General features: G+C 40.6%; 3 long non-coding RNA genes across 3 annotated transcripts in view; 1 reads left to right on the forward strand and 2 right to left on the reverse strand.

Moving 5' to 3' along the window:
* LOC123858738 (uncharacterized) overlaps window positions 1-699 on the reverse strand; it is a 41,288-nt gene extending 40,589 nt beyond the window's left edge. Inside the window, exon 1 of the long non-coding RNA XR_006794213.3 lies at window positions 264-699. This is a non-coding gene — a long non-coding RNA (uncharacterized LOC123858738). The remainder of the gene's footprint in view (window positions 1-263) is intronic.
* Window positions 700-747: 48 nt separating this feature from the next.
* LOC135365392 (uncharacterized) lies at window positions 748-7,433 on the reverse strand. The gene is made up of 3 exons (XR_010413089.1): window positions 7,228-7,433; window positions 4,652-4,738; window positions 748-907 (listed from the first exon to the last, which is right to left on the reverse strand). It is a non-coding gene; the product is annotated as an uncharacterized LOC135365392 (long non-coding RNA).
* LOC129046393 (uncharacterized) overlaps window positions 5,574-24,231 on the forward strand; it is a 39,564-nt gene continuing 20,906 nt past the window's right edge. Inside the window, exons 1-2 of the long non-coding RNA XR_008507581.2 lie at window positions 5,574-5,761; window positions 19,777-19,804. This is a non-coding gene — a long non-coding RNA (uncharacterized LOC129046393). The remainder of the gene's footprint in view (window positions 5,762-19,776; window positions 19,805-24,231) is intronic.

Genomic DNA, 24,231 nt, shown 5'->3' on the forward strand with positions numbered 1-24,231 from the left:
ACTTCCAAAAGTGATGATGTCTCATCTCCCATTCTTCTAAGCTTTTTTGAGCATGAACATGAATAAAATGAAAAGGAACAAAAAACAGGAGCAGAAATTTGGGGCTTGGCTCGGTGCAGAACGCATATGTTACCAGTGAATCAGCCACTATCAAGGGCCCATGTTGTAACCAGCACTGGGGTGGTACGTCCCTAAAAAAAGACTCACAGGCACAATCTTAATTTGCAGATCCAGACATTCTGGTTTTGAATATTCACTCATACCTTAATCCATCAGTGGCCTCTCTCTCAATCCAATTTTATCACCAAAACTTCCAGTTTCAATCTCTCTCTTCTTCTTTCAACAGCTGTTCCTCCTGTTCTCACAGCAAGACTGCCTTCAGCAAGTCACCTCCTCCTGATTAAAAAGACCAGATAATAAAGATGTGTAAATATCCTAAAGAGATTCCCTCCCTAAGGAAACCGATAGGTCCAAAAGAGCACCCCCCTAAAAATGGTAAAGGAAATAAAAATAGGAACTGTCAGAATCATCAATGTTGAGAACAAAGGGAAGCAGATTTTCCCAGTATGGGATTGCCTCCCTGGCACGGGAAGTCTACCCCAGGGACGATGGATGGGGCCGATTCCTCTCCATTTCCATCTCCATGCAAGGAACTTAGCATTAATAGTTTCCCCCAAACAGCTGCTTGAGAAAACATGACCACAAGCAGTTGGACAGTAGAAGCCTCCCCAGCTGGCCCTGCCTCTGCTGCTCGTGGCGCATGATGTACAGACACAGAACCCACAGCAGGGTCCCCCGGAGTAACACAGTCAAGCGAATGAGAGGACACACAATGGTTTCATCAGTTTATCAATGTTTTCTCGCTCTGTCTTGTCACGGCATACAGACAGGAGATCTCAATAGAAGCCTGAAAAAAAAAAAAAAAAGAAGAAGTGAATTATGCTCATCTTTTACCAAGCAAAACACTTCAGGTTTTTTTCACACTTGACGGTTTATGTCCCAATCCAAAACCTGCCCTGGTCAAGATTTCGAGCCTAGTTGCTGAGAATGAGGCCTGATTTTACTCTGGGCTTTAGGGAATGGGCTATGGGGTCCAAGTGAAGACTCTGCAGAGATGAAATCTCAGATCTTCAAAAAGGTACATTTCCAAATAAACCAAAGTAGCGGCCAGATGGGAGGCACTCATACCCCCAGGCTCTGAGAAAACAGAAAAGTCAAGATGCCCTCATGAGCAATTTAGTGTCATTGAATTTCTCCTGGGACACTCTGTCCTGCCTGTAAATATTACCAAATCCAATTCTAGGTGGCTTCTGAAACAAGGCTAGTGGTCAGGATTTATTCAGGCCAACATCTGGAAACAGGCATGCTCCACACAGTTGTAACTCTGTCTCGCCCCCATGCTCTCCCAGCCTGAAAACCTGCACAGCACAATAAGATGCCTTAAGACAGCATCACAGAAACGGACAATGGCTGGCAGCAATCACCTCCCAAACTTGCCAGACGTGGGTATTTTGTTAAGGTGGAAAGCATCTAATGGCCATGAATACTTCACTTAGGGCTTTTTTTTCTAATGCGTCGCAAGAAGTTCACTCTTCAGCACTGGACTCAGCCAAGGACCCCATCTCAGCCTTCTGACCCACTTCTCAAGGAATTTCATCCAAATCTTTCAGTAAGCCTTCCCCCATGTGCTCTGTGTTGCAACTTGGCAACAACTTCGCACCCTTCTCTCAGGACACCACCTAGAAAGAGGAGATCGCGCTCTCACTATTAACCCTGACTTTGTCGAGGGAGATGCTCAAGACTCTAGGGAGGTTGACAGCCAGTTGCCAAGACTGTTTTAGAGTCCTAAATCAAGCACAAGCTAGACTTCCAGACCTCTACCCCCGGGCGCATCCCACACAGACACAGAAGGAGCAGCTGATTCCCCTGAGGAGGGGACCAGGGATTGAGATGTCTCCCCTTTTCGTTGGTGTTAGTTCTTGAGTTTCCCCTTAGAGTTACTCCTTGGAAGACTTTCTTATACACATAAAGACCAATAATACCACAGTGTTTTAGGGTGTCCTGATCAGGAAGAAGTGACATTCTACATTGGCTAATATGTTGATAAATATGCACATATCTGGACAACCCAGTATCACCCACAAAGAGAACGAGACCCCGGTCGGGTAACTTTGGAGAAATAAGCTAAAAAGGAAAGGAGAAGGGGTTGTCTAGGACCAGAAAACATGAAATAATAAAGGTGGGAGTGACGGGATGGGAGGAAGGGGATGAGGGCAGTAGATGCTTGGCTGGCTTGAAATGGAGCAGGAGGAGCAGAGAATATGAAAACAAGACTTGGCCGAATTGACCAATCTGCCAGGGGCCAGCATTGCCTTTACCAGCACATAGGGAGGAAACATCAGTGGAAGGGTCCTGTGACTGGTTGGAGGTTAACGGCTTTGCTACCCTGCCCTCACTGGCCCTACTCCTAAGGGAACAATGGGCTCTCAAAGAGTTGTAAAGATTGGTTTGAATGTTAGCAGCAAAAAAGATCGGGGGAAACATATAGGAAAGGGCCAGAAGTTTTCCAGGTTGGGAGGAATGAAATGGATCAGATTTCCCATTGGGTGACCATGCGCAGGCCCATCTCCCAGGGAGGTAGGTGAGCCCGCACAGCTCACGCTGTGACCAAGCCTCTCCAAGTGCCTCTCCAAGCCTGCCCGGGATCTCTGATCTTCCAGGGAAAGATCATGGGAGGAAAAGCTGGTGATGGGAGATGGCCCTATCCTGTTCTCCGTGGGAGAAATGTGTTCATCACTGTCATATCACCTCTTCTCATTTCTCATTCTCTCTCCCCACACCTCCTCTAAACTCCTTCTAGGACTGCCAAGGTGACACAGTTAAAAGATATGGTTTACTTCTCTGATAAAATATAACTATCAAGTGGTACACTGATTAATCTTACCTTAAAAAAAAAAAATCTAAATATTCCAAGCTGCCTGAGGGATACCCTCTATATATAAATCCTCACATTTTAGCTTCACAACTGGCCATGATTTCAGCTTTATTTCCTGGGGTACCAAACCTTCATGCTGTGGCTGGCTGCTTTAGCTTCTTTCAGGATCCACCCTCAAGGGAAATGGTCTAAAGCTCTTGACCTTTTCTGACAACTTCTCCTCATCATCTTTCTTAGCATGAAAACTTAACTAGCCTGTGCTCCATGCCCTGAGGGTTTGCTCACGGCTGTCTATTCTGATAAACTAATCCATGCTGAGAGGAAATGGTTGCCTTGCAGAGGGTTGAGATAATCCAACGAGAGAAACCAATATATACAGGGAAAGCATGAATACTATGATCAAGTGTATATATATATATACACTAATATATATATATATATATATACTAATATATATATATATATACACACTAATACATCATCAATGCATTAGTCCTCACAGGGAACAAACCAACATTTTTTTGTAGAGACTGTGAGAACATTCCTCTAAATGAGTGGTTCTGTTTGGGGGAACTTCAGGCCACAGGGTAGGTTGGCATGGGAGAGGGGAAGAGAGGGAGACAGCAGCTTTTGGCTCTCCTCCATTCATATTTCACAAGCCAGTTGCCCACTCTTGTGCTTGCTGCCCATCCTATGCTCAATCCATATTTTGCTTCATTCATTTGCATCTGGAAAAAAACTTAGTTTGCTCTGTAGTTAATAAACTGTTTGAGGGACACAAGAGCAATAATGTAAAGTTAGTTCCCAAGTACAGAAAATAGCATGCTTAGGGCCAAATATCTATTAAAATCTTCTGCAGTTGGCAAAGCACCATTATTTAGGGACTCATTCCCCTAGACAGGGGCAGAATTGCTTTCATTTGGGGGAGTCACCTCTGTCACCTTGCAGCTCTGTGATATGGGACAAGTTGTTCAGCCTCTCTGAGCCTCAGGCACTTGATGTACAAAATGAGGATAAATACACCCATCTCATCTGCTTGTGAGGATACGATTTAATAGTTATATAGTATCTGCAAACCATATAACTTAAGGCTTATTTTATAGTAAGCAAGTGAAAATAATAGCAACTTCAGCAGCTATAGCCAGGCATTTTGAGAGTGGAAATAGCCTTCAAAAGGGACTTGAAGGTAGCTGTGTAATATACCTATGAGTCAAGAGCTGTAGAAACCATTTGGGTTTGAAAATTTCACAGTGCCCTTCAAGACAACTGGTAAACCCTCCAAGTGTCTCAATCTCAAGGACAGGAATTTCTGCCCCAGAGATAGATATTACCTGTCTCTGGCAGCTTCAGAGACAGAACGCAGGGCCTGCCCACCCCTGCGAGACTTCTCCCTCCTGCCAAGCCAAGGGCATACCCATTCCCTGTCCTTTTCCTGACCTCACCCTTTTCCTCCCCCCTCCACCCCTCCCACTACCACTCCCCTCCCCGCTGTGAAAGCCTGTGAGAGTCTGCCTAATCTCAACTCAGGGAGTGCTCTTCGCTTTTAAAATGCCTTGCCCAGCTTAATCAGTAACCACGAGCCCTCCGGTGCCAGCTAGTCGCCGCCTGCTCTGACGTGAGCTCCGGCTCCTGCTAGCCAGCAGATGTGACTTTTTCAGGATTCAATCCCCAACCTTCACCCTTCTGCCCACAACAGCCTCCCTCTCTGAAGGTTACCTGTCACCAGCATTCTTGCTCATGAATGCAAAGTTGAGTGGGTGCCTGCCCTGACCTTGAAGAAGCACATCGTTTAATACAGGATTCCTAAAAAAAAGAACATTTGACATTTGCCATGGGACGTGTGTCAGGACCAAGAAGAGAAAGCCCCACATGGCAGGGTACCCTCTCAGGTTCAGGGATGTGGCTTGTGAATGGCACTTGTCAACTAAACCTTGCAATGATATTCAGCAGGCATGATGTGGAGAACATGTTAATGAAATCCTGCCTAACAGCAGGAACACATTTGAATAGAATTGAAGTCATATGTGGGATTCTTTTCTCATATACTAAGTCTTCTCTGCATACGTTAACCTTTCGCCAGCTTTGAAAAAGCACAAAACTAAGATGATTCATTCATTCAATCACACTTTGTTTTTTTTGTTTGTTTGATAAATTGGACATGCTGCATTCAATCATTCTTCAAGCATTTATTGAGTACCCATTATGTACCAGACCCTGTACCTAGCACTAGGATAAAAAATCGAATGAGGCATAGATTATTTTAGGCAAATACTCTATTATTTAACATTTTATGCTGAGAACCTAACTTCTCAGTGTGTTAAAAACAAAGCAAAGCGACTACAAGCATTTCTGGACATTGGCTTCATTTGGAAACAGACAAAGAGAAAGGAAGGGCAAATACAAATAGAGTTTTAAATTAGCACGGGCATGCTGCAGACTTGTGAACATTTTTCAAAGGAGGAAAAGCATGTTGGGTTATGGGAAAGAGAGGATCCACAGCCAGAATGGGTAGGATGATCTTGGGCAGTCTTTCAGAAGGAGAGTGCCCAGACTTGCCACTGTTTGTGAAATAGTCTTTCAAGCGAAAAGGGCCTGCGCAATGGCCAGCCCTTCTTGTTCATTTTCTGCCCTACTGCCTGACACACTGATAGTGAACTCTGGCTGAGCCATGCTCCGTCGATAGCAGTGCGAGGCACCATTTAGCAGAAGCTTCCTGATGCAGAGCTTTTAGAGAATTCAAGGATTCACTCTGTCATCATCATCAGGAGTGCATGTTTCCATTGCTGAGTCAAAAGATCTAAATTGGAGCTGGACCAGAAACAAACGGTGAGTCAAATGAAAGACTGTAACTGCGGAACAAACCCCCTGCTGTTAAGATAGCCTGGGCATGGTGTGGAGTAACCTCTGCAAAAGTTAGGGCTCATTCATTCATGCAACAAACATTTATGGAACACCCCCCATGCGTCAAGAACTGTCCTAGGTGCTGGGGACAGAGCAGTGAACCAAAGTCCTATCCTCATAAAGTTTATATTATAATGGAGAGAGACACTACATGAACAGTATAATTTAAATTAGAATTGGGATGAATAAAAAAATTCAAAGATGAGCTACAGAGTAACCTATCCTAGGTACTTGTATTGGTCTAGACTTTATTGCAAACAACAGAATCCTTCCTAGCTACTTTAAGCAGAAAAGGATTCTATATAGGGAACTCAGTGGCTTATAAAATTGTTAAAAGGGCTCGAGGAGCAGGCTCTAGACTGACCTCTCAAGAACAATCCCCAACCTCTGCACAATCCATTAGAAGAAGCTGCTATATTAGGAAGGTGTTTTGCCCTGCTGACTGTAGAACCATTCCAGCCCCCAATGCAATTAAAGTAGTGCTGTTCCTGAATCAGGAAGCTGCCTTTTGCTGCTTCATGTTGCAGCCATAGCTAGAACTGCTTTCTCCAGAATCACAACACTCCAGCCACCAACCATGCCAGCAAAATGATGCTTGGTGCCATCAAATGGAGACCCTGTGAGCCACAAAATGGATGCCCTGTCATTTTGTTCACAGAAACTATATCATTTCTAGGATCCAAGCTAGAAGGCCTAGGAAATGTGAATTTTGGTTTGGATTCTCAGCATAGGGAAAGAGAGTTTGAATAGATGTTAAGCTACCCATTCCGTAGTAACTTTCACACCAGGTTGGGAGGGTAATCAGGGAATGCCTCTGGGGGAGGTGACAGTTAAGTTAAGATCATGCAAGAAGTGAAGGAGAAACTCTCCAAGCATAGAAAAGAAATGAAGGTAACAATTGCAGGCACAGCGTTGGAAGGCAATAGAGAAGTTGGAGGAACTTGCAGAAGCTAGATCAACAAGAGGTTTAGGAGATGGTAGTTAGGAGTTGGATTTTATTCAGAGTACTGGGAAACCAGAGACAGTTTTATGAAGGGGACTGGCACACTCTGATTTGCATTTTTAAAAGAAAATTCTGGCCTCAAGGTGAAGAATGCATCATAGACAAGCAAGGGTTGAGCCAAGGTTGAGCCAAGGAGACAAGACTGAAAACTCTTGAGGATTTGACATGGTGATGGCCTGGGCTAGGATGCTGACTTCAGAGATGAAGTTGACACACTCCATGTGTGTTCTGTAAGGAAACCCACAGGATTTCAGAATGAATTAGATGTGAGGAATAACAAAAAGGGAAACAATAAGGATTGCTCTTATGTATCTAATCTAAATAAAGGGTGGATGATACTCCTTTTCCTGGATTGAACAACAATGGAGAGAAAATGTCTACAACTTACCAAAACAACTCACCAAGTCCTTGATGTTTAAAAAAAAAAAAAAAATCAGTCATGTAGACAAGTTGGAAGTAGACAGAACCAGAAGGCCTCATATTTTCCTGTCCCAACTGGCCATTAATTTCATGTTTCAGAGTATTCAGAGTATTTTTAAGGTTCCGGAGTAGCAGGTGTCCAGCTCTGTAGAAGAAACATTCTAACATAGGTGGGATCACACTTAGACTGGGATAAAGGTTTACATGCTAAAAACCATGTGGGGCAGTGTAGAATTGTTTGGCGAGTTGGTGTCTAATCCCTGTGAGAAAGAAAAGTCATAAGATGTAGAGTCATTTGAAGGTGAAAGGCTGAGCTCTAAAAAACATATGACTGTAGGACTGTAGCAAGTCCAAGTCCCATGTTGGAAAATAATCCTCAGGCCACCTACTCCCGTGTCCCTCCACTCCTCAGCTCTCTCTGTTCACTTCCACCATCAAAACACTTCCCAAAATGAGAATAGGATGCTTCTTGGGTTTTATGAACTAACAGTTAAATGATAAACTAATGTCAAAAGGAAAAGTACAGATTATTCTGTCTTTAAAAATACAAATACTATTAGGGATTGGTCTAGGAGTTACTCAGAAGAACAAACTGAGAAAAACCACTGCTCTAGACTATGCTATAATATCTTCAACAGATAAACGAACAAGTAAGAATTTAGAAGTCTAAGCAAGAGACAGAAAAAGAGGAGCGCCTGGGTGGCTCAGTCGTTAAGCGTCTGCCTTCAGCTCAGGTCATGATCCCGGGGTCCTGGGATCGAGCCCCGCATCGGGCTCCCTGCTCAGCAGGAAGCCTGCTTCTCCCTCTCCCACCCCCTACGCTTGTGTTCCTGCTCTCGCTCTCTGTCAAATAAACAAATAAAATCTTAAAAAAAAAAAAATCAAAAAATAAAAGTACTGAAAGGGAAAAAATGTCAGTGTAGAAGTCTATACGCAGCAAAATATCTTTAAAATATTAAGTTGAGGGACGCCTGGGTGGCTCAGTTGGTTAAGTGGCTGCCTTCGGCCCAGGTCATGATTCCAGGGCCCAGGGATCGAGTCCCACATCGGGCTCCTTGCTCAGCGGGGAGCCTGCTTCTCTCTCTCTCTCCCTCTGCTTGTGCTCTCTCTGTCAAATAAATAAAATCTTAAAATATATATATATATATTAAGTTGAAATAAATATTTCAGCCTGGAAAAAGTGAAAGAATCCATTACCAACAGACCTGAACTGTAAGAAACGTTAAAGGATGTCTTTAGGCAGAAGGAAAATAGAACCAAGGAGAAATCTGGATCTACACAAAGAAATGAAGAACACCTTAAATTGTAAATATATGGGTAAATATATGAGACTTTTTCCTTCTTCTTCAAAATCTCTTTAAAGCCATTTAAGCAAAAATAGTGTACTGTGGGGACTTTTAACAAATATAAGTAAAATGTATGACAAAAATAGCACAGTCTGGGACGCCTGGGTGGCTCAGTCTGTTAAGCGTCTGCCTTCGGCTCAGGTCATGATCCCAGGGTCCTGGGATCGAGCCCCGCATCGGGCTCCCTGCTCCGCGGGAAGCCTGCTTCTCCCTCTCCCACTCCCCCCGCTTGTGTTCCCTCTCTCGCTGTCTCTCTCTCTGTCAAATAAATAAATAAAATCTTAAAAAAAAAAAAAAGAGAGACAGAAAAAGAGGCCAGGCCTGTGCCCTGCCTCTCTTAAGCAATCAGAGCTCTTAGAATAGCTCTGTTACTGGGGCAGAAGCAAATAATCTTTTGCTCTCCCTAAGCATTAACTCTTCCACATGTCTTTAGCATTCTCCGTGGGCTTATTGGTGCCAAAGCACAGAAAAATTTAATTTCATGTCGCTAGGTTTTTGCTTTTCTATGGTTAATGAAGAGGCAGGTGCAGTTAACTGGGCTGTCAGGAAAAAAAAGTGGGGGGAGAGTAGAAACTGCTTATTTGACCAACTTCAAAATTTGCTAAACCACAAGATAAGACAACTCATAACTTGTTCCAAGCACCCATATCTCATTCACTTTCAAAGGAAGTGCTCCTGGAGGTATTTCACATTTACAAATGCAATTGTTTTGCCAATCTAGAGCACTCTGAGCTTGCACATAAGAATTTTTGAGCCCTTCACCTACCCCTTCAAACGATTTAAATATGTAATATAGTAAGCCCAAGAGTAAAGTTGCTAGCTATCAAACTGATGAGTTGTGGGGGATGGAGATGTATACCCAGTGCTCTCAAGAATTAAGGTCAGTGTAATCTATCACCTGATAAAGGGAAATTGGTCTGTGTAAAAAGAAAGATTAATTAGGGGCGCCTGGGTGGCTCAGTTGGTTAAGCGACTGCCTTCGGCTCAGGTCATGATCCTGGAGTTCCGGGATTGAGTCCCGCATCAGGCTCCCTGCTTAGCGGGGAGTCTGCTTCTCCCTCTGACCCTCCCCCCTCTCATGTGCTCTCTCTCTCTCACTCTCTCAAATAAATGAATAAATAAAATCTTCTATAAAAAAATGTGAAGGAACATCAGTATTTATCTACTTCAGATTCCAACATAGTACAGAATCAGCAGTAGGTATTAGATTTTGTTACATTGTAAAAATAACACAGAAGGGGCGTCTGGGTGGCTCAGTTGGTTAAGCGACTGCCTTTGGCTCAGGTCATGATCCTGGAGTCCCGGGATCGAGTCCCGCATCGGGCTCCCTGCTCGGCGGGGGGTCTGCTTCTCCCTCTGAGGCTCCTCCATCTCATGCTCTCTCTGTCTCTATCTCATTCTCTCTCTCAAATAAATAAATAAAATCTTTAAAAATAAAAAAAAAGATTAATTATTTTAAAGGATTGTATTTAATAAAATAATTGGTTAGTAACTAAATGGTTGACTGAATTTGGTCAGTTCCCTTGTTTTGGAGCCATCGATTTGGGCTCAGCCTCAGTTTCCATCTTTAGTTCAATCTTTGGCTGCGTTGAGGTTTTTACTGAGTGCTTACACCAAAGGGTAGGGAGGAAAAAGCAGCAGGGGCATGAGCCACAGTTTGTCATTTTTGTCACCTAATAGAAAAATGGATCCATGTATAACTTGTCTTTAGAATCTCTTGGTTCTGAGCAGATGGCAGATATTCAATACAGGTCTCTCGAATATGTAAATGAATCATGGCACCCATCTGGTACAGGCAAATTCTACACTGGGGATCGTGGTTGCCTCTGTAACATACACTGCACTTTTCTCTTATTGAGAAAAAGCAATGGTGTCTGAGGGAATGCCCTCATTTAAAGAGCTGGACCTGGCTGATTATGTGTAATCTCAAGCCATTTTGCTGAGATTGTCTAAGAAATGGTCATGTGACCTTTGATCCTGGCCAGTGAAAGAGAAAAGAGGCTTCTCGGAATGCTCTTCTTGGTTCTGAAGAGAGAGCAACAAGAAGCCAGTTTTCTCTTCCTCACTGTAAGGGAATAAGGAGGCTTGCCCCGCAGCCATTTTGTGGCACAAGAAAAGCCAACCTGAGAATGAAGCCAAAGCTTAAAGCAGCAGAATGAAGAGACAGAGAGAATCTGGCCCTTCGATGATATTTTGTGACTCACTGAATCAAACATAAAGCCACTCTACTTCAGAACTGAGTACTGTAAGGCTTAATATCCCTGTTGTTTAAGCCAGTTTGAGTTTAGTATTCTATTTCTTGCAAATGAATTTGAATGATGTGAAGACTGACACCATTTGCAAAAAGAGGTTTTTTAAGTATCTAATTATTTCAAATATCCAGCTTACCTCTTTTTGAAATAGATATCGTTAATTAACTTTATATTACTTAAATGTCCTTCACAGTCCCTTCTCACTAAAAGCTGATTTTAAGAATTTAAAATCTAAAAATGTAATAGGAAATCAGGGCTGATAGCATATAGCTCCCCCAAAAATTATGCTCTCATTTATATAAATGTTTTACAGCAAATTTTTAAGTGTAGTTTTCGGTTCTTGTAGTTTGGTTATATTTCTTTTTTACTTTATTTATTATTGGGAATCTCTAATCCAAATCCATACAGAAGTAACTTAAGCCAGGTTGTAAAATGGAGAGGAAAGCACCACCGACCATGCCCACCTACTCTATATATAATTAACCCTTCTTCCATATATCCAATGAAATACCCATCCTCTAACTGGGTAGCTGGGTATGAACCCTGACTGTCCATTGCAGGATAGCACAGCCACTAAGAGCATGGACTCAGATCTCGACTCTGCCATTTATTAGCTGTGTGCTTTGGGGTGAAATATTTAACCTCTATAAGCCTCCATTTATCCTTATGTAAGTGAAGATAACAGTTGTATTTACCTCACACTATTATTATGTGGGTTATATAAGATAATGCAAGTGAAACACTAAGCATAGTGCCTAGCATGTAGAAATCTTATTAATGTTCACTTTATGGTGCAAGTGATCAATGGGTTTGACCTAGAGGGAAGATGTTAGCATTTTAAAAGTACAGCTCGATAAACCAAATTATTACCTAAACAAGTGGAGTTCAGGAGAGAGCTGTTTGGGGACAACAGCCATAGTGGGATATTCTCCCTCTTAATATTTATTTCCCGGGCACCTGGGTGGCTCAGTCGGTTAAGCGACTGCCTTCGGCTCAGGTCATGATCCTGGAGTCCCGGGATCGAGTCCCGCATCGGGCTCCCTGCTCGGCGGGGAGTCTGCTTCTCCCTCTGACCCTCCCCCCTCTCATGTGCTCTCTCTCTCAAATAAATAAATAAAATCTTTAAAAAATATATATTTATTTCCTAGCTCCCTCACATGGAATTAGTCTGGATCCCTCTCCCCTCCTCCATCACCATAACACTTAAGAACTAACTCTGATTTCTTCACATGGAGCTCAGTGAAATGATGAAATAAGTTGTAACATAGCAGGATGATAGTATCATGTCTTGGTATGGAATACTCAAAATTATCTTTTTTAAAAATCTAGAATATAAAAAATAAATAAATAAATAAATAAAGAGAGAAAAAAAATCACTATAGCCTGCTTATACTGACTCCATTCTAAGAAAATCAAGAAAGTGCTTGAAGGGTGCAGTAGGAAGCGCACTGTCAGGAGTGGAGGGGCTCTACCTCCACCAAATGAGTATGAGCTTGAGCAATCACAGCATCCCACTGGAGACCAATATCTTCATCTGTCTAATGAAGGATTTTGGACATGAACCAGGTTTTACACCATGTGCTTCCTAGCCTTATTAGGGGCTGTCAGGGGAGAGAGCAAGAAGCAGGAGCACCAATGACTGGTCATTGGGGTCCTCCCACTAGCTTTAACCAGAGCAGTGTCATGACCACCTGTTTCATCTACTCTATTACAATAAAAAGTCTGAATACACACACACAAAAGCTTAGCCAGATGGTCTCTAAGGTCTCTTCCAACTCTAACTCTCCAGGTTCTCCCTACACATGGCTCTGATCACCAATGTTCCCAGCACAGCCCAATCTTTCTGTTACCACTGAACCCACCAGGGGATATGATCAGTTATGCTGCTTCCATAGGCTTTGCCTAACCAGGAAAGCTTGAAACACCACAGCTTCAGGGCTCTTGACAAGGATGACTAGAGCAGTGAGTTAATGAGCCCACAGAGACGTAAGAAGCAGGGGGCATCACAGGAAACTCAGGAAGCCCGATTCTGAAGGCAGAAACTTAAAGAGGTCTCAGACGAGTTATGGTGCAAGAGGCTGGATCTCTTCAGAAGTTCCTATGCAGAGCTTCTTCCTGAACCAACACGCTTTCCCCAATCCCATCCTCAGTGTCCCCAGCAAAGAAAGACCAAAGATATCCCATCTGATTACTCTTTGCACATTTGATTTACTCATGTTCACCTAGCTATTCTCTTTCAGAGCCCCTGCAGAGTCTGAGATGGAGCTTATCGAGTTAGATAACATGGTCTGTGAAAGTGGGGTTTCACTAGTCAGAAACAAGGATTTGCAGCATTCATTTTCATCAAATGACAATAATAGATTTTTCCTTAGTCCATTTAAACTCCTTAATTTTCTAATTCAATCTTGATGTAATTCAAACATACCAAAAGTACAGAAAATTTTAAAACACAACAAAAATTCATGTATGCTCAGCTTTGTCAAAGCTTAAATTTTGCTTTCTATCTTTAGAGCTTCAGGGTCTCTAAAGGGAAAAAAATTAATACAGATATGATGACAGACCCCTCCTCAATACCATTATTCTTCCTACATGCCTCTCTTTGGAAAGATTATTATCTTTAATTTGGTGTTTCTCACTTCCACTCACATTTTCATAATATTTTATAATATATATAGTATATATAATTTGTATACTTAAATATATATGCAATATGTAATCAGATTACATATATGAAATACATAAATGCAAAATGTATATATTCATAAACAATATGTTGCAATGTACCATAAATATTCTGCAGCTGTTTTTCTTTTTAATATTTGTTTTAATATTTTACTTTTTTAAGTCCATCCACACTGAAACATGTGGCTCTAGATCACCTTAACTTCAGTATAATATGTCCTTGTATGAATCTACTCCAACTTATCCATTCTCTAGTGAATGGAAATTAAGGCTGTTGCCAATTTCCATCCATTACAAATGATATTAAATTGAACAATTCATATCCACATGTGAAAAAATTTCTCTAGGGTGGTAGAGAATTCCTTGAGTGAAAATTAAGTTCATTTTAAATTTTATTTGATGTTACCAAATTGCTTTCCAAAGTGGCTATCCCAATGTACACTCCCACTTCACAAACTCACTAACAGAGTATGCGTATTTCCTTGTCCCAAATCCTTCCCAACACTGGAATTTGAAGACTTAACAGTTTTTACAAACCCAATGGGCATGAAAAACTATTTCATCGTGGTTTTAATTAACTTCTCCAGGATCTCTGGGAAGGGTGAGAAACTTTTCAAACATATATTCGCCATTCATGTTTAGCTTCTCATAACTGCCTGTTCTTATCTTCTGCCTACTTACATCTTCACTTATATTTTTCTTTTTTTTTTTTTTTTATTTATTTTGAGAGAGAGAATGAGAGACAGAGAGCATGAGGGGGAGGAGGGTCAGAGGGAGAAGCAGACTCCCTGCCGAGCAGGGAGCCCGATGCAGGACTCGATCCCGGGACTCCAGGATCATGACCTGAGCCGAAGGCAGTCACTCAACCAACTGAGCCACCCAGGCACCCCACTTATATTTTTCTTATTGTTTTCTGGGAGCTCTTTAAATATTCCAGATATTATTCCTCTATCAGTTACATAATTGCAAATATCTCGTCTAATATTATGATCTGACATTTAGTTATGTTGTCTCTGTTTATAAAACCTTTCAAGGAGTGGAAGTTATCAGTATTTTCCTTTATAACATGTAGTTTTCATGCTTTGTTTAAGAAATCTTTCCCTACCTCAAAGTCATAAAAGTATTTCTGTGTATTTTGTTGTAAAAGTTTTAAAGCTTTATAATTTATACATACCCAATCTACTTGGAATCAAACTTGTATACATAGAATGAGACAGATATACAGTTTTCTTTTCCCATAGAAATAATCAATTGTACCATTTATTTAAAAATCTGTTGTTTTCCCACTAATTTACAGTGCTACAACTATCATATATTCAGTAATTATTCAAGCAAGTGTCAAATCTCTATTAGATTGCACCAGTCTATCTATATATTCCTAGGGCACTGCCATCTATCTTAATTATTTTAGCATTTAATAAGTCTTGATATCCAGTAGGGCAAGTCTTCCTGCCCTTGTTCTACTTTTAAAATTGTTTGGACTATTGTTGGCCATTTGTTTTTCCATATAAATCTTAGGACAAGATTGTCAAATATTAACAAAAGCTGTTGGGATTTTGAATTTTATATTAACTTACAGAGCACTAACATCTTTAAAATATTGAATCTTGCCATCCATAGACATAATATAACTATTTACTTAAGTCTACTTTTTTTAGATTTTATTTATTTTAAAGAGAGAGAGAGAATGAGCAGAGGGAGGGGCAGACAGAGAGGGACAGAGAGAGAATCCTCAAGCAGACTCCCCGCTGAGTGTAGAGTCCCACGCAGGGCTCAATCCCAGGACCCTGGCATCATGACCTGAGCTGAAACCAAGAGTCAGCCACTTAACCAACTGAGCCACCCAGGCATCCCTAATAAAATTTAATAAATTTTTATAATTTTTTCTTAAAGTGGCTTGAATATTTGTTAACTTTATTCCCAGACACCTTAAAATTTTTTGTTACTTTTTGAAAAGGTATTGTTACTTAAATTATGTTTTCTAACTTTGATATTTTCTACCTTTGTGGCCAGTATGTAACGATCTTAGAAGTAGGTGCTGTGATGTACCACCCAGATGTCCCTCTAAGTCAGAAGGGCTTATTTGCCGAGCAGTGGGATATGCTACTGACAAACAATCTCAAGAGGTTGGCCCTCTTTAGGAGTGTCTACCTTACCTCACATCCCTTTCCTAGGGAACCTGTTAATCAGCAAAGACTGATTAACAGAGAATAAAAACTCATCTTCCTCACATCAGCTTGGGACAACTCGGAAGGGCCATCCCAGTTCTAGAGCTTCCCTACCGAGGTCTTCACTGAGACCACATCCCACCCCATCTCCTCCTCTCTTCAGTCCTGCTTCTTTCCTGGCCTGTCTATAGGTATCAACCTCAAAAGCATGCTTTCTGCATATTCATCTCTACCTCAGAGTCTGCTTCCTGGAGAACGGAACCTGAAACAGTCCATGAAAGCAGATGCTAAGATGAGATTTTGCAGTTGGGTCATCTTCAGCCTGACTGGTGATGAGGACCCATCACTGGCACAAGGTAGAGATGAAATTGTTAAAACTTATCTGTGGTAAACTGAGAGGGTATTCTGGTAAAAGAGGGTGCACAGGAGAATGCGACTGATCAGGCATTTGAAAAACAGGGGGCTGGGGGCCGCCTAGGTGGTGCAGTCAGTTAAGCATCCAACTCTTGGTTTTGGCTCAGGTCGTGATCTCAGAGCTGCAAGATCGAGCCCTGCATCAGGTTCTGTGCTCAGGGTGGAGTCTGCTTGAGGTTCTCTCTCCCTCTGCCTCTGTCCCTCCTGCTCGTACATTCTCTCACTCTCTTTCTCTCTAAAATAAATAAACAAATCTTTAAAAGAAAAACATGGGGCAAATAATAACTACAGGGACAGTGGAACTGGGTGACTATAGCTAAGATTTATTAATCATTTGAAAAATATATAGGAAGACTAATAGAAATTAATTATTAATTAAAAACTAAATGTAATAGTCCAAGGATCTTGTGAAGTGACTCTCGTATCTTGCAGCCTAAGGAAAAAGTAAAGAAGGACTTAACCTTAAGAGGAGCAGAATTCCAAAGAAGATGAAGCTCTCAGTTCCTACTGGTTGGTCAGCTATGTAAGTTCAGAGCCCTGGCAGGGAGAGAATGCATGAGGATACCTGGGGTGATGCACCTGAAACTCTTAAATTTCTTACATCCCCCAGAACCATCAGAGCTTACACAAGTGGCCCACCCCTCACTCCTAACACCTATTCTTTCCCTCTTACTTGCATCTACAGAGATGCAGAGAAGAAGGGTCTCAGAAAGAAGTCTTTTCTTCTCAGAGAAGAAGCCTCTCTCCTGCAGGACAACACGCCTCCCTCTTGGGATCAGCCTCCGCCACCCCTCCTGGTCATTGGGACAATAATGAAGGTTAACTCAACCTGGATGGGCTGAGCCTGATAAAAAAGGAAGGAGAGATTGCCAAAAGGGAGGTGCAGGACCCAGAAAACCTGTCCCAACAAGGGCCAGGGGACTACACACTAGACTGGATTCTGAGGATGCTGGTTCAGTGGAGGCAGAATATAAAGTGGAAGAAGGGAGAGTTTATTAATTTAGGGGCACTGTGGCAGGACACGGAATTTAACATGGGTCCTCATAGATGTTGAGAGATTATGCAAACACCCTCCTAGGAAGGCTCCCAGATGCATGAAAAAGCTATGGCCCAGGGCTTTGCAAACTACAATCCCAGTGCCTTATTTTTGTACAGCCTGAAAGCTAAGAATGTTTTTTCTGTTTTTAAAGCACTATAAAAAATAAACAAAGATAGGCAAGCAAGGATGTTTGTGGCTCACAAACCCTAAAATATTTACTCTCTGGCCCTTTATAGAAAACGTTTATTTGACTCTAGCCCACACGAAGTGAATGCAGAAATGCCTGAATTACCAAGGCAGAAAGTCAAGGAAATAGTAAAAAGACCTAGATAAGTAGGCATAGAAGAGTGGACTTACCACGTAAGACTGAAAAATCCACAGGATGAAAATTCTCCATACGAGGGCCCAAAGCAATAAAAAATGCACTGGTGAGAAGACCACTAGCCTCCTGAAGTTCAGTGGTAGCTCCCCTCTGCAGGCCAGATGACAGTAGCAGAGGCCATTACAGAACTGGCCTCACTGATAGCAGTGGGGATACTGGACTCCGAAATTATAGAGGCCAGATGGCAGCACTTAACAGTTAGAAGCCAAGGAGATGGAATTATCATAATGAATAGCAGGTTCTGAAATGGTGGGGGGGTGTTAATGCTAATTATCAGGAGAAGGTAAGGTTGCTATTACATAATGTCAGCAGGGAAGACTATATTTGGCATTTAAGTGATGTGCCTCTTGGTAATATCTTGCCCAATTGTGATGGTAATTGGACAGTTGCAGCAACCCTGGCCTAAAAAAAGGACACATGGCCAGAGTATCAGACCTGTCAGAAATGAGGATCTGCGTCACCCAGCAGGTTTGCCACTGACACTAGCAGAGATGCTATGTAAGAGGAGAGGACGTCTAGAATGCATAGGAAAGCCGTAATCAATGAGTATCAGTGGTGGCCCCAAGACCAGCTGCTCCAATGGAAGCCACACTCTGTCCTATTCATCTTCTTCCTGTAAGTTTCCCCCCTCCCCAAGGTAAAGACTCCCATTGAGATCCTGAAGGAATGGCTCCCAAAACTTAAATAAATAAGGTAGATCCCCGTGCCTCCCGAGTCCCCCTTTAGGACTAAAGAACTTATCCCCTTCAGTGCAGGAAGTAATGCTAGCAGTTAGACCTCATCCACAAGCCCTCTTAAAGAAGAGTCTTGGCCAAAAGAGCTGCCAAACCCAGAGCCACATCACTTCCCAGGGCATTGTACACCGGGCAACTGGTCAACTTGGAAATATAAAGCCCTGGCCTCTCCACCCTAACCTGGAATAATTCTAAAGGGAGTCAGCAGCTTCAGATCTTCCCAGGAGGTTGTCTGGGGCCTTCTTTAGGACTGCATCACAGTTCAACTTCTCTCTTTGTACAATCCTGCTTCTCACCCATCCCTTCCACAGGTGTGGATATTAAGAACACAATCCAATAAACTCCGTGCTGACTGCCAGGTCAGAGTCAGCTTCCCTGGAGCCCAACCTACAAGAATCTTCTCTCCAAAAACTTTATTATTTGAATTATTTGACAGTTTCTCTTAGATATATACATTGTCTAAACACACACACACACACACACACAAGAAAAAGTGTTTTCTTTTTTTCCAATGCTTATATCTCTTCATTTCTCTTTCTTGTCTAACATCACTGACTAGAACCTGTAGTACATTAATAAACAGATGCTGTGATGACAGGCATTCTTGTCTTAGTCCTCTTTGAATAGAATACCAAAGAGGATATTTGCTCTAAAATGTTGGTAGATCATCTTTTGTCAAATATTCCCCACCTTTCCATTTTACTAAGAATTTATCATGAAAATATATTGAATTTTTTAAGTGTTTTTCCTGCTTCGATTTAAATGATTGTGTATTTCCTCTTCAGTCAATATGCTAAATTACATTACAAACGGTTCTCTTGTTAAATCATCTTTACGTTACTTAAGAAGCCCTACTGGGTTTACACACACACACATACATGTATGCACATGCACACAAGTACACATATATAAAACTCATAAAGATATAGCTGGATTCTGACTTGCTTGTATTTTATTTATGATTTTTGACCCTATGTTTATTTGTGAATATTTGTCTGCAAATTTTTTTCATATTGACTTTTTCTGTTTTTAATATCAAGTTTATCTGTTTTTCTATCAAAGTTATACCAGTCTCATAAAATGAGTTGGAGAGCACTCTTTTTATTATCTGAAACATTTGTTTAAGACTGAATGTTTGCTAGAACTTGCCTGTAAATTAAGAGTTTGAAATGAGCGTGTGTGTATACATGCACATGCATATGTGTAGATTTTTACAAAATACTGAATTTTTTAAATGATTATAACTAGTAATCTGTTTCTTCTTGAGTCAGTTTTGGTAAACTTAACATTTGGTAAACTAAACATTTTTCTGTACTTGCTGCAACTGGATATACAAACTCACTAGTGGGATGAAACAGACAAACACACAGTTTCTGTTTAAGTTTGTCGGCATTTGGATAAGCATAGTATCCTCTTTATTTTTTAATATCTACTGTATCTTACCAATGTTTCTTTATTCATTCCTAAAAAGATTTTGTATTTTCTCTCTTTCCTGCCCAGGTTATGAACAAATTGAGAAATCAAAGAAGTAAGTACCTTTGTTAGTTATAATGCCTGGGCTGGAGATTGTAGCTTAATATGAGAGCCAGAATTAGACTGATTTGCTGACTCAGGAAGCAGAATACCCCCAAAAGGGCTGATTGGTTGAGATCTATGGCATGGAGGAGCATGAAGGAGCAGAGGAAAACTTACCCTGACTCCAGACAGGTTTGCTCTGAAAGAAGAGCAGAGCTGATATGAGTAAGCTCAGTATTCCTCTCAAATTTACTGGTTAGGTAAACCATTCTACCCTCCTAGGAGCAGAATGCATAAAGAAGCAAAGTCAGTTTTCAAATTTTGTTGAAACTTCCTAATTTTTAGCTTTTTATTTTATTACTTTATACTCCCAACCTCATATTTTCCTTTCTTTTAATTCTTTTGAGTTACTCTGTTCTTTTACTAGATTCTTAATTAAGCCCTGGCTTTCTTCACTTTTTTTTTTAAAGATTTATTATTTATTTATTTATTTTAGAGAGAGAGAGAGCGCGGGGGGGGGGGAGGGAAAGAGGGAGAGAGTTTCAAGCATACTCCCTGCTGAGCAGAAAGCCCAACATGTGGCTCCATCCCATGACCCTGAAATCACAACCTGAGGCGAAACCAAGAATCAGACACTTAAAAGACTATGCCACCCAGGGGCCCCGTGGTTTTCTTCACTTCTAATGAAAGCAGTTAAGGCTGGGGCGCCTGGGTGGCTCAGTCGTTAAGCGTCTGCCTTCGGCTCAGGTCATGATCCCAGGGTCCTGGGATCAAGTCCCACATCGGGCTCCCTGCTCAGCGGGAAGCCTGCTTCTCCCTCTCCCACTCCCCCTGCTTGTGTTCCCTCTCTCACTGTCTCTCTCTCTCTCTGTCAAATAAATAAATAAAATCTTTAAAAAAAAAAAAAAAGAAAGCAGTTAAGGCTGTAAATTACACACTAAATAGCATTTTAGCTTTATCACACTACTTTTATTTATGACATTTTCATAACTTTAATTATAAATATATTTCCATTGTTATTCATTATTTGACCCATGATTTACTTAGAAATAGTTACTTTTAATTTCCAGAAATATTATGTTTTATATTATGTTTTAAAAAGAATTTTTACTTACTGTTTTCTCACATTTAACCCCATTGTAGTTAGAGAACTTAGTGTGTATATGCTTTTTTTGGTATTTACTATTTTTACTAAGCCTTTCTATGTAATGATACACTAGTTGTTTTCTTTTTTAAATGGCCCATGAGTCCTTGAAAGGAATTTGAATCTTTCTGGCATACTGTTTCTTTTATCCTTATTTAAGACTCATCTTTATCTCTATCAGTTAAATACCACTTTGTATATTATTTTAGCTATATCAGCTTTCCCTTGGTTAAAATTTGTCTGATATATCTGTTGCCATGCTTTTTTTTTTTTTTAAGATTTTATTTATTTATCTGACAGAGAGAGACACAGCGAGAGAGGGAACACAAGCAGGGGGGAGAGGGAGAGGGAGAAGCAGGCTTCCCGCCGAGCAGGGAGCCCAATGCAGGGCTCGATCCCAGGACTCTGGGATCATGACCTGAGCCAAAGGCATACGCTTAACGACTGAGCCACCCAGGCGCCCCCATGCTTTTTTATCTTTAACTCTGGGGGTCTTTATGGTTTAGATATGTCTTGGTTAAAATTTGTCTGTTATATCGGTTGCCACACTTTTTTATCTTTAACTCTGGGGGTCTTTATGTTTTAGCTATGTCTCTGGTTTTTGTTTTGTTTTTATTTTCAATCCAGCATGATAATCTTGATTTTTTAAACAGGAGAGTTTAGTCCATTTATATTTGTTTTAATTACTGATGTATTTGAGTTTATTACCACCACTTATGTTGTGTTTCCTATTTACCCTAAGGTATATTTATCTCTTATTTTGGCTTTTACTGGACTTACATGAATTTTCTTTATTCCTTGCCATTCTCTCCTGGTTTAGAAGTTATATATTTAATTTCTGTTTTTTTAGTGGTTACCCTTAAAGTTTCAATATGAATGCTTTTTTTAATGAAGTCTAAATTTAATCAATAGCTCTATCTTCCTCCAAAACAAGTATTTATAACAATTTAAATCTAATCAGTGTCTTTCTGTCTTATATATTAATTTTGTACAGCTTTTAATTTTCCTTGTCTTTTTACCTCTAAATCATGCCATTGCTGACATTGTTATTTTATAGTAAATACTAATTAAAATTTGTCCCATGTGTTCATCATTCCTTCTTGCAACTCAGTCCTGATTTCTGGATTTAATATGTCAATGAAAAATTCTATGGTAAGCCAAATTATCATTCATGGGTGAGGGTGTAATACAAATTTTATCTTGGCACTTTGAAAATATTATTTTTCTTTTTGCTATTGAATAGTCTGTTGTAGTTCTTATAAATAATATACTGTTTCTTCTTTATTGTTCCTAAGATTTCTTCTTTGTCTTATGAGTTCTGAGATTTCATTTCAGTAAGTCTAGTGTCTTTTGTATTTAATCTGCTTGAGATTTATTTTGCTTCCCAAATATGAGGATTTAAGTTTACTTTTAACTCTGGAAAACTCTTAATCATTATCTCTTCAAGTACTCCCTTTATTTTTTCTACGATTAACTATGATTAACATATAGAAACCTTTCATTCTATTTCTACATGTATTTTCAACTGTCTTATACATTTCCTGTCAATTTATCTCTCAATGCTAGTTTCTGGATAATTTTATGAGATCTACTTTCCAATTTACTAGTTCTCACTACAGTTGCATTCAGTAACATTCCCTTTCAGAAGTTTTTAGTAAGTTCTTTCAAAATCTGCTTTCCTTTTTTTACAATTACTTTTTATAACCACTTGTTATTTTCTTGTATTTTAAATTCCCTACTTTATGTCTTTAATCATTTAAAACATCATTGTCATAGTTTCTACTCAAGGCTCTACTATTTTAAATTATTGGAAACTGTGTAATTCTAATGTGCTTTTTTATGTCTACTAATGCACACACATGGTAGTTTGCTTTCTTGTGTATTTTGCAACTATGTATCAGGAGCTCATGTTCAGCAGGTATTTATATGTGGGAATCCTGAGAGATCCAGATTAAGGGGTCATCCTACCGTATCAGTTTTATGTTTGTTTCTGCCAGGAACCTCAGAAAATAGCTCTTTTTATAAAAATTTCTTAGCTTGGGGTTTTCCAAATAATGTAGGCAAAATAAAATTCAAGGTCAAACAGGCACAGGTCCATGGGAGACTTTTTTTTTCTTCTCTTTCAAGCAGCATCTTGCTAATGCTCAAGACACTTTAGAAAAAAGTGTATTATAAGAACCTTGTTCCATTTTTACCCATGGTGGATAAAATGTCCTCTTTCTTACCCCTTTCTCAATCCTCGCATGCACCCAAAATGATTCCCTAAGTAGTGTTTCTCTCTCTCTCCCTCTCTCTCTCAACCCTCAGAATACTTTCCTCACAAAACAACTAATTGACTAAAGCAGAGTTTCCAAAAAGAGCGGGCCCACAGCCCACTTTACAAGCAAAAGCTTTATCTGCCTCAAGGTAAACGTCTACTAGCATGTTTAATGAAGAAAGTCAACAGGAAAAGAAAAAACAGAAAGGGAAAATAGAGGCAAGGAGAGAATTTATATTTGTTGGCCACCGACATTACAATAACCCTCAAAACCACTTTTTGTGGCAGATGTTCCTTCTCAGTTTGCAGACAAGGGCCAAGGCTATATAGCCAGAAGAGGGGGCTAACCCATATCTCCCTGACTCCTTTCCTCAGAAGGAAAGTCCATGAGTCAGAAAAGTGGAGCCCATAGTAAACATCAGAAATAGAGCCTCAAGTAAAGGAAAGCTCAAAGCAGGAAAGAGTCCTGTTCCTAAGAGTATCATGAATGGGGCTCTTTCTGTAAACTCTGCTCTAGCCTATTAGTTCCCTCTGGACATACTGCTCCATTTCAGATTTTCATTTCTTAATCCTCTCTTCCCTTCCCCAAAGTTTCCAATAGCAATTATGCTGATTCTCTAGGCCAGAGACTAAGACCACAAATGGGAAGGGAGGAACAATTGGAGGAAAGGCTTTTCCAAACTTCCCAATATCAAAATATCTGTGGCATTCCCCCCTTGGAGACAACGCCACCTCCCTGAAGCCCAGATATACCTGTGAAATAAAGTGGCAAAGTAATGTGATTTTGGAATTCAGGCCTTCTGATGTTCCAGGACATTTAAAAAATCATATAGTCATCAAAAAGCTTCACTCCCAGCTGTGTGGAAAGTGACTCTGCAGCTCTCACTTAATTTTGGTTGCATTACCTCATTTTATACATCATTCATGACAAGCAAGAAACCACGGGGCTCCCTTGGCTAAATCCTCTTGTCCTTGACACAACTCTAATTCCTCTGGCCATTTACTTCATAAATGTGGTAAATCCTGCAGCTAAAAGAGG

Source organism: Mirounga angustirostris, unplaced genomic scaffold, assembly GCF_029215605.1.
Source record: "Mirounga angustirostris isolate CCGP_5_RB_7025 unplaced genomic scaffold, mMirAng1.0.hap1 SCAF_7, whole genome shotgun sequence".
In the NCBI taxonomy this organism is placed as follows: domain Eukaryota; kingdom Metazoa; phylum Chordata; class Mammalia; order Carnivora; family Phocidae; genus Mirounga; species Mirounga angustirostris.